Source organism: Nicotiana tomentosiformis, chromosome 5 (genome assembly GCF_000390325.3).
Source record: "Nicotiana tomentosiformis chromosome 5, ASM39032v3, whole genome shotgun sequence".
Classification (NCBI taxonomy): Eukaryota; Viridiplantae; Streptophyta; class Magnoliopsida; order Solanales; family Solanaceae; genus Nicotiana; species Nicotiana tomentosiformis.
The window spans coordinates 131,220,783-131,235,231 of NC_090816.1; positions in this window are offsets into that span (position 1 = coordinate 131,220,783).

The window sequence follows — 14,449 nt, forward strand, 5'->3', positions numbered from 1 at the left end:
ATTTTGCTGTATTTCAGATGACGAGTTCTGCCAAGAGATAGTGGAGAGATTATACATTGACCAGAACAGTTGGATCGCCTACTCTTACATGGGAGCAGTTCTCTCAGCTATTTCTGGAAAAGTTCCTCCCATACTGATAGAGGAATTCCACAAACAATTTGAGCGTCTACAGCAGGGCAGTATGACTGTTACTCAGTATGAGTCCCGTTTTATGGATTTGGCCCGTCATGCTCTCCTTTTACTACCTACGGAGGGAGAGAGAGTGAGGAGGTTTATTGAGGGACTCACTTACCCTATCAGACTTCAGATGGCCAAGGAGACCGGAAGTGATATTTCTTTTCAGGTGGCTGCTAACGTCGCAAGAAGGATCGAGATGGTTCTTACACAGGAGAGAGGGTAGAGGTCCGATAAGAGGCCTCGTCAGTTCGGTGGTTTCAGTGGTGCCTCGTCTGGAGGCAGGGGTAATTTTGGTAGGGGTCATCCTCCCAGACCATTTCATTCAGCATTTCATGCATCTCCCGGTGCTTTAAGGAGTCACGGTCCTATTATGCCTTACTCTGGGCAGCCAGTATTCAGTGCACATTCAGCTCCTATCAGTGTACCACCACTCCAGAGTTACTACAGTGGTTATCCGGCCCATCTGGGTCAGCTTCAGCTTCAGCAGCCACGGCATCATGATGGGTGTTATGAGTATGGAAACATTGGTCACATCAGGAGGTATTGCCCTAGATTGGCGAGTAACAGATCTCGGCAAGATTCTCGTGCCAACATACCGGCACCGGTTACTTTACCGCCTGCTCATCCAGCTAGAGGTAGGGGTCAGGCAGCTAGAGGTGGAGGTCAGGCTATTAGAGGTGGAGGTCAGGCCATTAGAGGTGGAGGTCAGACCGTTAGAGGTGAAGGCTAGCCGGTTAGAGGCCATCCCAGAGACGCAGTTTAGAGTGGTGGGGCCCAGCCCCGATTTTATGCTTTTCCAGCTAGGCTTGAGGCCGAGTCATCTGATGTTGTGATCACAGGTATTATTCCAGTTTGCCATAGAGATGCTTCAGTTCTATTTGATCCAGGATCTACTTATTCGTATGTGTCCTCCTATTTTGCTTTATATTTGGTTGTGCCTTATGATTCTCTGAGTGTTTCTCTGTGTATCTACACCGGTGGGAGACTCTATTGTAGTAGATCATGTTTATCATTTGTGTGTGGTTACTATTGGTAATCTTGAGACTAGTGTGGATCTTCTACTTCTTGATATGGTAGATTTTGATGTCATATTGGGTATGGATTGGTTGTCCCCTTATCATGCTATATTGGATTGTCATGCCAAAATAATGACCCTAGCTATGCCGGGGTTACCTCGGTTAGAGTGGAAAGGAACTCCTGGTCATTTTGCCAGCATGGTTATTTCTTATATGAAAGCTCGACGTATGGTAGAGAAAGGGTGTCTAGCCTATTTGGCTTATATTCGCGATCCCAGTGTGGATGTTCCTTCTATGGACTCAATACTAGTTATTCGTGAATTTCTAGGAGTATTTCCTGCAGATTTGCCGGGGATGCCACCCGACAGAGATATTGACTTCTGTATTGATTTGGCTCCGGGCACTCAGCCCATTTATATTCCACCATACCGTATGGCCCGGCCAGAGTTGAAAGAATTGAAAGAGCAGTTACAAGACTTGCTTGATCAGGGATTCATTAGACCCAATGCCTCGCCCTGGGGTGCACCAGTTTTATTTGTAAAGAAGAAAGATGGCTTTATGCGGATGTGTATAGATTATCGACAGTTGAACAAAACCACTATCAAAAACAAATATCCGCTGCCAAGAATTGATGATTTATTTGATCAGCTTCAGGGTGCCAAGGTATTTTCGAAGATCGATTTGAGGTCTGATTACCATCAGTTGAAGATTAGGGCATCTGATGTCCCTAAAACAGCTTTTCGAACTCGGTATGAGCATTACGAATTCCTAGTGATGTCATTTGGGTTGACAAATGCCCCAGCAGCATTTATGGATTTGATGAATCGGGTGTTCAAGCCTTATTTGGATTCTTTTGTAGTTGTATTCATTGATGATATCTTGATTTATTCCAGCAGTCGAGAGGAGCATGAGCAGCATCTTCGAAGTGTGCTTCACACCTTGAAATATAATCAGTTATATGCCAAGTTTTCAAAATGTGAGTTTTGGTTAGACTCAATTGCCTTTTGGGGGCATGTTGTATCGGTAGAAGGCATAAAGGTGGATCCTAAGAAGATTGAGGCTGTTCAGAATTGGCCTAGACCTACTTCAGTTACAAAGATCCGGAGTTTTCTGGGTTTAGCAGGTTATTATCGTCGGTTCGTGGAAGGGTTTTCATCTATAGCAAGACCATTGACCAGATTGACCTAGAAAGGTGTCCCATTCAGATGGTCAGACGAGTGTGAGTTGAGCTTTCAGAAGCTCAAGACCGCTTTGACTACGGCGCCAGTGTTGGTATTACCCACAGATTCAGGATCGTATACGGTATATTGCAACGTATCTCACATTGGGCTTGGTGTAGTATTAATGCAAGATGGAAAGGTAATTGCATATGCGTTGCGACAATTGAAAGTTCACGAGAAGAATTATCCAGTTCATGACTTAAAATTGGCAGCCATTGTTCATGCGCTGAAGATTTGGAGGCATTACCTCTACGGTGTCTCGTGTGAGGTATTTACTGATCATCGTAGCCTTCAGTATCTGTTCAAACAAAAGGATCTTAATTTGATACAGAGAAGATGGTTGGAGTTGTTGAAAGACTATGATATCACCATTTTGTATCACCCCGGAAAGGCCAATGTGGTGGCTGATGCTTTGAGTAGAAAGGCTGTGAGTATGGGCAGTCTTGCATATATTCCGGTTGGTGAGAGGCCATTAGCTGCAGATGTTCATACTTTGGCTAATCAATTCGTGAGGTTAGATGTTTCAGAACCCAGTCGGGTTCTAGCTTGCACAGTCGCTCGGCATTAGAGAGAGGTAGTATGATGATCCTCACTTACTTGTCCTTAAGGATACGGTGCGGCACGATGATGCCAAACAGGTTATTATAGGGGAAAATGGGGTTCTGCGAATGCAGGGTCATATTTGTGTGCCTAATGTGGATGGGCTTCGTGAATTAATTCTTGAAGAAGCACACAGTTTCAGGTATTCTATTCATCCAGGTACCACCAAAATGTATCAAGATTTGAGGCAACATTATTGGTGGAGGAGAATGAAAAAGGATATAGTTGCATATGTAGCTCAGTGTCTGAATTGTCAGCAAGTTAAATACGAGCATCAGAGACCTGGTGGTTTGTTTCAGAAGTTAGAAATTCCCGAGTGGAAGTGGGAGCGTATCACCATGGATTTTGTTGTTGGGCTCCCACGGACTCAGATAAAATTTGATGCAGTTTGGATCATTGTGGACAGCTTGACCAAGTCAGCACATTTCATTCCAGTGGCAGTTACCTATTCTTTAGAGAGGTTAGCTGAAATTTACATTCGTGAGATTGTCCGCCTCCACGGTGTGCCTGTGTCTATTATTTCAGATCGAGGTACGCAGCTTACCTCACATTTCTAGAGGGATGTACAACGTGAGTTAGGCATGAGGGTGGAGTTGAGTACAATATTTCATCCACAGACAGACAGACAGTCAGAGCGCACTATTCAGATATTGAAAGATATGTTCCGCGCTTGTGTTATAGACTTGGAAGGTTCTTGGGATCATTTCTTGCCACTTGCGTAGTTTGCTTATAATAATAGCTACCAGTCGAGCATACAAATGGCTCCATATAAGACATTATACGGAAAGCGATATCGATCGCCAGTTAGTTGGTTTGAACCGGGAGAGGCTCGGTTGTTGGGTACCAATTTGGTACAGGATGCCTTGGATAAGGTCAAGATTATTCAGGATCGACTTCGCACAGCTCAGTCTAGGCAAAAAAGTTATGTCGACCGTAAAGTTTGTGATATTGCATTCATGGTTGGAGAAAGAATATTGCTCCGAGTTTCACCTATGAAAGGTGTAATGAGGTTCGGAAAGAAGGGCAAGTTGAGCCCTAGATATATCGGACCCTTTGAAATTCTTGAAAGGGTGGGTGAAGTAGCTTGCAAGCTTGCATTACCACCTACTTTATCAGTGGTTCATTCGGTGTTTCATGTGTCTATGCTCCGAAAATATCATAATGATCTGTCCCATGTATTAGATTTCAGCTCACTCCAATTGGACAAAGATTTGACTTACGAGGAGGAGTCGGTGGCTATTCTAGCCTGGCATGTGCAAGACAGTTGAGGTCTAAGAGTTATTCTTCAGTTCGAGTGCAATGGAGAGGTCAGCCGGTAGAGGCATCTACCTGGGAGTCCGAGTCGGACATGCGGAGTAAATATCCACACCTTTTCTTCAGCTCAGGTACTTTTTCTAATTCCGTTCGAGGACGAATATTTATTTTAGAGGTGGAGAATGTGATGACCCAAAATGTCATCTTTAAATTTAATAAGTAATTCTGTGTTTTAAGACCTCGAAAAGTACCATTTATCATTCCTCGACTTGCGTGCGCAGTCCGTAAAATTTTTCGGAAAGTTTTCATGTGAAAAATGGATTAAAATGTGAAATAGAGCTTTAAAACTCAACTGAGTTGACTTTGGTCAATAGTTTTAACAAACGGACCCGGATCAGTATTTTGACAGTTCCAATAGTTCCGTATCGTGATTTGGGACTTGGGTGTATGCCCAGAATTTAATTTGGAGGTCCCTGGCTCAAGTTATGGCCATTTAACAGAACTAGCAATTTAAACACTAAAGACTTCCAAGTTTGACCAGGGGGTTGACTTTTTGATATCGGGGCTGGAATCCGATTTTAGAAATGTGAATAGCTCTGTTATGTCATTTATGACTTGTGTGCCAAATTTGAAGTCATCCCGGATTCATTTAATATATTTTGGCACAAAATTTGCAAATTGAAAAGTTTAAAACTCAAAGTCCGAATCGAGGTGTGAATTATAATTTTGATGTTATTTGATGTGATTTGAGACTCCGAGTAAGTCTGTATTATGTTACGTGACTTGTTGGGATATTTGAATAAGGTTCCGATGGGCTCGGGTGAGTTTCGGATAGGCCACGAGATGTTTTGAACTTATAAACTTTTGCTGGTATAACTGAACCTGTTGCAGGCCTCTGATCTCGCAATTGCGAGATCATGTATCGCAAATGCGAACCAAGCAGGTATGGCAATTGCGAGATTTTTATCGCAATTGCGAAGAAAGCCTAGGCCAGCAGTTCTCGCAATTGCGAGTTTATCTTCGCAATTGCGAAGGGCCAATTATCGCAAATGTCACATAATCTTCACATTTGCAAAGGCAGCGGGATTGTGAAGGGCATCGCAATTGCGAGTGTTTCTTCGCATTTGCGAGCTTTGCATTTGCGAACCTCAGGTCACAATTGCGACACCTGCAGCTGAACAAAATGACTTTTGGACGGGATTTTTGATTCATTTCCCAAATCTTCAAAACCTAAAACCTCAAGAGGCGATTTTGGGCGATTTTCACGGGAAAACATTGGGGTAAGTGTTCCTTATCCTATATTGATTATATTTCATGATTTCATACTCATTTATATCATGAATCCGTGAATTTATGGAAGAAAAATCAGATTTTTCTAAAATCTTCCAAAAATAAAAATTTAAGATTTGAAGGTCCATTTGATATCGGAATTGGATAATTTTTGTACGGTTGGACTCGCCTCGGAATGGGTGTTCGAATTTCGTAAGTTTTTTCGAGATTTGAGACGTGGGTCCCACTACCGAATATTTTAATAAATTTTGAATTTTATCCAAAAAATTAGTAAATTCATATGGAATTAATTCCTATGATTCGTATTGAATATATCGAATTGTTTGTGATTAGATTTGAAGATTTTGGAGTCAAATTTAAAAGGAAAAGTTGTGGTTGAGTAATTGGTTGGAATTTACAAAGCGATGTAAGTGTCGTGGTTAATCTTGACTTGATGGAATAGAACTCTTAATTTAATTGTTATGTGAATTGCATGTGAACGACGTATAGGCGAGGTGACGAGTGTCTGTACGTCGTCAAATTAATTGTTTGTCTGCTTACCTGAAAAATCATAAATTAATTATTATAATAACTGTTTCTCTCCTATTCTTTGTCAAATATTAATTCTTGAATTCCTGCATTAATTGTTACATGTTATTTGAATTATGTGTTTTAATTGTTATTTGATATTTAGCATATTAAATATTAAACTGCCTATTTTCTCCCTGATTTCCATAATAATCTGCTATTTGTCATTGTTTGTTTCATAATTAAATTATAATTATTGTATGCTTGTTGTCTTATAATTTTATATTAATTGTTGCATTTATTGGAAAAATTTCTTCTATAAGAATTGGTAAATGAATATGTTGGAGGAGCGAGTTGCACGTTGCAACAGAATTAATTATAATAAATATATTGGAGGATCGGGTTGCACGCCGCAATAGACTTATGAAAAGTCCATATTGGAGGATCGGGTTGCACACTGCAACAGACTTATGAAAAGTCTATATTGGAGGAGCGGGTTGCACGCTGCAACAGAATAAATTATAATGAATATATTGGAGGATCGGGTTGCATGCCGCAATAGATTTATTAAAAAGTCGACATACATATATATATATTGGGGGATCGGGTTGCACGCCGCAACAGATTTGATTAAAGGAATATATTGTGAGGGCGGGTTGCATGCTGCAACAGAATTGAATGTGAATATATTGTGAGAGCGGGTTGCACGCTGCAACAGAATTGAATGTGAATATATTGTGAGAGCGGGTTGCACGCTGCAACAAAATTGATGGAAATGATAATTGGTTATGACTGCTGAGTTGGCTTCAATTATTATAAATGAGTTACGTGATTTATTTCTATTATTGTTATTGTTACTAATATTACGTACATGTAATGTAAGTGACCCGCCTTAGCCTTGTCACTACTTCGTCGAGGTTAGGCTCAACACTTACCAGTACATGGGGTCGGTTGTACTGATACTACACTCTGCACTTCTTGTGCAGATTTCGGAGTTGGTCCCAGCGGCGTGCCATAGACTTGCTCGGATTTCAGCTATTCAGAGGAGACTTGAGGTATAACTGCATGGCGTCCGCAGTTCTGAAGTCCCCGTCTATTTTACTTTAGGTGTGTTTATTTTCAGGCAACTTTATTTTATTCAGACCTTTATTTGTATTTATTCTAGAAGCTCGTGCACTTGTGACACTAATTCTGAGATGGTATTTAGACACCGTTATTTTTATGGATTATTTTACTATATTACAAACTTTGCTTCCGCTTTTGTTTCCTTGATTATTAATAATTTAAAAATGGTTTAAAATTTGTTAATATTATTCTAACGTTGGCTTGCCTAACAAGTAAAATGTTAGGCGCCATCACGGTCTGAAGGAGAAAATTTCGGGTCGTGACACTTGAATTGACCTCCAAATGCCTCGAATCTAACAACAAATAATTTGATTCAGTCAATAAAATTTATTGGAATTAATTCCGTAAGAAAATACTAATTTTCCAACAAAAATCCGAAATTAGCTCAAAAATCGTCTGTGGGACCCACATCTCGGAACCCGACAAAAATTATAAAATGCAAAAGCTCATTCAACCACGAGTCTAACCATACCAATTTAACCAAAATCCGACCTCAACTCGACCCCCAAATTTTCAAATCTTATTTTCAAATCCCTAAGTTCAAACCCCCAATTTACACCTCAAAAACATGTAATCTAGTCGGATTAGTCGATGATAATTCAATATTATGGAGTAGAAATGATCACAAGTGGCTTACCTCAAGTTTCCCTTTAATTCTCACTCAAAATCGCCCCAAAAACCGTGCTTGAAAGCCCAAAAATAGCAAAACTCGGAACCCCTCTGTTTTTAACATTCTGTCCAGGATTTTCGCACCCACGGTGATTTCTTCGCACCCGCGATGATTTTTTCGCACCCGCAATGCTTTCTTCGCAACCGCAGTGTCTGGTCAGCCAATGCATTTTCGCTTCTGCGAATTATTCCTCGCATCCGCGAGCTCGCACCTGCGGCCTTTTTTCTTGCAGGTGCGATCACACCAGATGCCCAGCTGCTTCAGCTCCTCCTCCAAATCCAAATTCGATCCGTTAAGCATCCGAAACTTACCCGAGGCATTCGGGACCCCATCCGAGCATACCAACACATTCCATAACATAACACGGACCTACTCGAGACCTCAAATCATATCAAAACGACGAATCGCACCTCAAATCAAAATCTTTGAACTTTGAACTTTCAAATTCTATATTTTGTGTCGAAATATATCAAATCAATGCGGAATGACATCAAATTTTTCACACAAGTCATAAATGACATAACGAAATTATTCAAATTTTCAGAATTAGATTTCGACCCCGATATCGAAAAGTCAACCCCCCGGTCAAACTTTCTAAAATTCAACTTTCGCCATTTCAAGCTTACTTCCACTACGGACCTCCAAATAATTTTTCGGACACGCTCCTAAATCCAAAATTACCATACAGTGCTACTGACATCATCAAAATTCTATTCTGGAATCGTTTACTCAAAAGTCAACTCTCCAGTCAACTCTTTCCATTTAAGTTTCCAAACAATGATTGTTCTTTTTATTAAATTCCGAATTTTCAGTAAATCAAATTCGACCATACTCGCGGGTCATAAATACATGTTGCGAAGCTACTCGAGACCTTAAGTCCCTGAACGGAGCGTTAATTCTTAAAACGACAAGTCGGGTCATTACAGTTCAATTCCCCGCCTTATAAATTCCTCCCCTCTTTCCCCATCCACTACCCAAATTTTCTTTTCTTTTTTTAAAGCTGCATCGGCCAATTAATACATAACACGTGTATTCACTAATTCACATACAATTTTAAAATTGAGAAATAAAGAATAAAAATTCTCAAGATGTTATGAATGCAATCACAAAACAAAACTTAAATATTGTTATAACAAAACTCTTTTCTCACATACCCCATAAAATACTATCACGTGAATCTCCAGAATTTTGATTGTCATCTGCATAAAATTAGTGGACGAAGTTAGATCAAACAATAGAAATGAGATTTATTTTAACAGCTAGATTTAGGTCATGCTTCAGTATTTATTTATGAAGCATGACCGCATAAATATTCAACAACAAAGGTAAAAAAAATAAAATTAAAGAGAAAATAATCCATTTAGTATTTTGTTGAAGTTTATCTACAAGCAGCTGATGCAGGCAGGTTGCAAGCAACTCAATGAAATGATTTGCAGCAGCTTCTTATTAAACAGGCAGGTTGCAAGCAGCTCATGCAGACAGCTTACAAGCAGCTCATGCAGACAGGTTGCAAGTAACTCAATGAAATGATTTGCAGCAGCTTCTTATTAAACAGGCAGGTTGCAAGCAGCTCATGCAGACAGCTTACAAGCAACTAAAGAAAAGCCTTGCAGCTGCTTCCTGAAAAGCCTCGCAGCTGCTTCCTTTCTTCTATAAATAGAGGAGTTTTCAGTTCATTATGAACATAACTTTGAAAGTTGAATAAAATATCAGTCTCCCTCTATACTTGTTTTCAGTTTATTTCTTTTATAGTCTTTATTTTATAACAAATATGACTCTTTTTATGTGAATATATAAGTTATTAAATATATGAGTGGAGTACGTTGCAAGAAATTATATTGGAGTAGCCTTCAAGTTATTTATTCGGATATGGAACTTCAAATTTATTTGGAGACTTACGGCAGTGCAAGAAAGGCAAAATTATATTACTATACCAATAAAAATGATATGATTGGAATCGTTTTAATCACGGGCAAAGATAGTAAAAGATGGTATCTATTACTATTTAATTTTGTATTATTTTTTTAGTAAGTTTGTTTTCAATTTTTTATATTTGATGAAGATAAATTTATCTATCATCGGAGTAAACAATGTTTATTATATATTTATTAGTAATAATTTTGGTTAGAATATTCCTAAAATTGTCTATACTCGATTATAAATTTTAGTTATTTGTATAGCAAAAACAAATTTTATATATATAAAAGAGTTTGTTTTTCAGAAAGACTGTTGGGTTTTTTGGTTAAAGCGTGAATGAAAAATGGAGAAAAATTAAATATTTGAAATAATTTCTTTTATAAAGGAACTTTGTCCTTTATTGTAAATGAAGAGAGATTGTTGTGCTTGTCCATATACTATATTAAAAGCACGAAGGCCCTTAGCGAAATGTCGTTCACCTCTTTTACCCTTTAAAAATATAGTTCATACTAGACAAAATAGTCATTTAGTTATTTCTCAAATATTTAGAAAAATAGTTATTTAACTAATTCCCTAATATTTGGGATTAGACATTTAATTATTTTTCTACTTTTTAGAACTTTGATCTTTCAATTCCTTTTAGTTTTAGAAGTCCTTATTTTCAACTCCATTTAAATTTACGAGACTAAATTTCAAGTATTTTCAATTTATATTAGGAAAGTTTCGACCACTTTATACTTTTTTTAGATTTAGGAATTTCTTTTTTTTTTTTTGTAAATGAAATTTCCGTCACTTTCAACTCTATTTAGTTTTAGGTGTATGATGAAAAATGTAACTATATTAAAACAGTGAAGGGCTTCATATCAACAAAAGGGTATAAAACTCAAGCTATATAATTTTGGTTTTGGCATTCTACAAAAATTATGTATTAAAATACAAATACACATTCTAAAAACATATAATTAGATATAAATTATCTCAATATTTATAATTATTATAACCATTAACTCAACATCAAGTTCTAGAGTTACTTTTAAAATGACACTTAACAATTGCACGTCAATTATACATATAATATTTATATAATTTTTAAAAGTTTACACTTATTGATACGGGATACACACGCAAAGCGTGCGTATTGTAAGACTAGTATATAGAAACATGTACGTCTTCTAGCTGTTAAAAAGTTGAGTAGAAAGCAAGCATCGTGCCATCGGTGCTTTGGCTTTCGCTTTAGATTGATATACTTTTTGGATTAAGTTTATTTATCCTTTTTCATTATTTATTTTTTTGGTATTTTCACGTGGAATTGTAGTTTAAAATTCGCTGTTTCTTTTCCCAATGGTAATTTGTGTCCAACTAATACTTAACAAAATTTTGAATATTTTTTCCGAAGAAACATCTTTACATGAACAAGCATCTTTGCACCTGATAACACTCCAACTCGTTGGCTATAAATTTAGAGGCTTAACTTTATTTTTCACCATAAAAAATCTGCAAACTCTCCCCTCTCTTTACTGCATTCCAGCATCATTTCAAAAGCACATTACTTTGTGATTTGAGTTCGCCGAAGTTCTGTAATTTGTACTGTCGCTATTACAAAATAGTTTTCCGTTCTATCCAGGGATGAATTAATCCAAATACCTTGGGCGACAATAAGAGAATTAAATTTATTGAGGACACACAAGAAATTTGTGGGCTCGAAATAAATTCACATTTCTGTTTTGACAATTTACGTTTTTGTTTTTCTGTTTATGAATAAAATTTTGATTACGTATATGGTAGCCGGTTGTGGATTTGTTTGATTTTCAGTAATTTTTATCCTCCATTTAAAACAAACATTTAAAAGTATGTGGGAATTGAGGAGCCATTTCACAAGGAAAACAATTAGACTAGGGAAGTTGATTGTGCACTCTTGGCCATCTCTCAAGACGGATAAAAACAATTAATTTGCTGTGCTTTTTTCCATCATAATTTGTAAACATAAATGAGCTTGAAATTAGTATAACGTATTTCAAGGGGTGTTTAAATTTCATCTCATCCCGAATTTATAGTACTCACTAATAATTTGCAATGGGTTATGAAAGTAATCTGAATACAAAGTCAATCGTGATAAGGATATAAATTAACTAGGGAGTATATTAAATAGCTAGAACAACGGCTAGCAATATATGAAAAAGGAGGAATAAACTGTACAATTAAACATCTTTCAAATAGATTTAATTTGCATCAATTTGCTGTATTTTTCTCGGCATGATTTCCAGCCACTTGAGTTATAGTTCTCTTGCATGCACTGCGTTGAGATAACATTCATTTGATTATTAAATGAAGGCAAATAAATAAATACCATAGAAAACCAAAGTCACTTTTTGAAATAGCATTCTCAAGTCTTTTGTTGGAGTGTGTGTATATATATATATATACACATACACACACACACAAAGGATAATAGTAGTTTTGTGTGATGACCCGATAGGTCAACTTTAAATTTAATACTTATTTCTATATTCTGAGACCTCGAATAGCACCATTTAGCATTCCTCGACTTGTGTGCGCAGTCCGTATATTTTTTCGGAAAGTTTTTATGCGAAAAATTGATTAAAATGTGAAATAGTGTTTTAAAACTCACTTAAGTTGATTTCGGTCAACATTTTGAGCAAACTTACCCGGATCAGTATTTTGACAGTTCCGGTAGGTCCGTATCGTAATTTGGGACTTGGACGTATGCCTAGAATTTAATTTGGAGGTCCCTAGCTTGAATTATCGCTATTTATTGAAAAATACAAGTTTGAAAGCTTAAAGATTTCAAAGTTTGACCGTGCTTGAATTTTTCCCTACTCACACTCCCACTTTCATCACTCATGTCCCATACTCACACTCACACTCCCACTTTCACCACTCATGTCCCCCCACTCACATGCCCATTATCCCCCTCCATCACCTACACACTCACGCCTCACTCCCCACCCCATGTACAAACATTGTACAAATATTCCCTATATAGCACATAAGAGACGGGAAAAAAAGGAGCAGCCAAATCCAGCTGCTAAACAACTCAAAAACGACCTCAAAAACAGCTTTGCTTACGAATGAAATCAAATGCAAAACCAGCTACAAAATAGCCCCAAATATTAGCTAAAATCTCCAACAAAAACAGCCATGTGAAGCCCCATGTTCTTCACCCAAAACCAGATCTAAAACACCTCTAGATCACCAAAAACAACGCAGCCAAAAACTAGCCATCAAACAGTCCCGAATCAGCTCCAAAACGCAGTTGAAATCTCTCTCCGAAACAACTCCAAAATGCAACAGCAAGAGCTGATCGAAGCCATTCCAAAACGTTGCCACAAAACTACAAAAAATACAGTCAAAAGCGGCCTAAAAATCAGTCCAAAAACCTCCGCAAAAGTTATCGTCCTTCACCCCAACGAGCAGCTCCTCCACACTACATCAACTGCTACAAAGCGAGCCGAGTTCGAGTCGATCGGGATAGTCGAGGTTCATTGAGGTCTCCAGCGAGCCAGACTCCAGTCAGATTTTCTTTCTTTATTTCATTCGATTTCTTGAGAATTCGTGTCGAGATTCGAGGCATTCAGACACCAATTCGCGAGGCAAAGATATATTGGAATCATGAGTTGGTTGTAAATCGAGGTAAGTGTCGTGGTTAACCTTGATTTGAGGGAATAGGACTTGTTTGTCTATTTGCTATGTGATTTAATGTGCAGGGTATAACGTATATGTGAGGTGACGAGTACTTATGTGTTGTGGTTGAGTCAAAGCATGCTGGTGGAATTTGTTCATTGTGAATAATTACCTATTTAATTAAGATATTCTTGCTTAAGTTTATTATTATTTATTTAATCATTTTCATGAAATTATTGCTAATTTAATTATTGCTGAATATTTTGGAAGGTGAGGTCGGTATTCTGGTATGGAATTGATTGATAAGTATAGATCCCCACATTTAAAATATTCTTCCAAATTTATATTATCATTTCATGGAAAGGAAGAGTGTAAAAGCATGAAGGGTGATGTCGTTCTATGTATATTATTTATATTAATATTGTCATGGTAAGGAAAAGTGTAAAAGCACAAAGGATGATGTTGTGCCATTTTCACATCATTATTTATTGATTTATAAAGTGAGAAAGAGAGTTAAAGCAGAAGGGTGATGTCGTACCATTTAAATTATTTAACCATCATACTGTGACAAGAAAGTGAGTTAAAGCACGAAGGGTGATGTCGTGCTATTCATATAATTTATTTATCATGTAATGGGAAGGATGAGAGTAAAAGCACGAAGGGGGTGTCGTACCATTTTATTATTTCAGCTACCTAGTTTGTTGTTGGTGAATTATTTGGCTGCTACATGACACTTCCCTAGCTAAAAATTTTTATACCATTTTCCTTCACATGTTCCTTCCCAATTTTTGTAAAATTTGTTAATTTACTGTGTTCAATATTGCTTCATATATGTATACACTTGCACAAGTTATTGACGTATGTATCTTGTCATAGCCTCGTCACTACTTTGTCGAGGTTAGGCTCGACATTTACGGAGTATATATGGTCGGTTGTACTCATACTATACTTTGCGCTTCTTGTGCAGATTTTGGAGTTGGTCCCAGCGGCGTACCATAGACTTGCTCGGATTCAGCTACCCAGAGGAGACT